Source organism: Henckelia pumila, chromosome 2 (genome assembly GCF_033568475.1).
Source record: "Henckelia pumila isolate YLH828 chromosome 2, ASM3356847v2, whole genome shotgun sequence".
NCBI lineage: Eukaryota > Viridiplantae > Streptophyta > Magnoliopsida > Lamiales > Gesneriaceae > Henckelia > Henckelia pumila.
The window spans coordinates 49,706,680-49,707,465 of NC_133121.1; the positions used below are offsets into that span (position 1 = coordinate 49,706,680).

At 42.7% G+C, this 786-nt stretch overlaps 1 non-coding gene across 1 annotated transcript; it reads left to right on the forward strand.

The window, feature by feature from the left end:
- The first annotated feature begins 385 nt into the window (after positions 1-385).
- On the forward strand, positions 386-491 carry LOC140885888 (small nucleolar RNA R71). The gene has a single exon (XR_012151300.1). It is a non-coding gene; the product is annotated as a small nucleolar RNA R71 (small nucleolar RNA).
- The last annotated feature ends 295 nt before the right edge of the window (positions 492-786 follow it).

Sequence of the window (786 nt, forward strand, 5' to 3'; positions counted from 1 at the left end):
AAGTATTAGGAGGAGGGTTACCTCGATAGTTTCCATAGCCTCTGGGATTGATATATTGAGCTTCCTCAGGTGGATGAGATTCATCTATGGCAACCGACACACCTGCAGGTTCTGCGATATTTACCTTGTTCAGAGAAGTCACTTGTGTACTCAACGCAGATAACTGTGCAGTAATGGATGTAAGAGGATCCACACTGTACACTCCCCTCTTGACTCCCGTACGTTCAGATGGCCATTGATAACTATTGATAGTCATCTGTTCCAGCATATCATAAGCTTGAACGGGGTCCTTGGCAAATATAGTACCTCCAGCAGCAGAGTCCACCGACATTCTTGTATGCGTATTTAATCCATTGTAGAAAAACTCTATTTTTCCCAATCTGCAATATTATGATTAGGACAACGCCTTAACAAATCTTTGTACCTTTCCCATGCCTCATATAGCTGTTCAGAATCATGCTGTTGGAAGGTACTGATCTCAATCTTTAGCTGGGTTGCCTTGGATGGTGCAAAGAATTTCTCTAAGAATTTCACAGCCATGCCCTCCCAAGTTGTTATGCATCCTAGTGGCAATGCCTGCAGCCAACTCCGTGCTTTGTCCCTAAGAGAAAAAGGAAACAAACGTAAGCGTATTGTATCCTCAGAAACACCATTTATTTTAACAGTATCAGTAATCTCTAGAAAAGTGCGCAAGTGTAAATGAGGATCAGCTGTGGCAGTTCCATTGAATTGGTTCTGCTGAACCATGTTGATTAAGGCCGGCTTCAACTCGAAGTTGTTGGCATT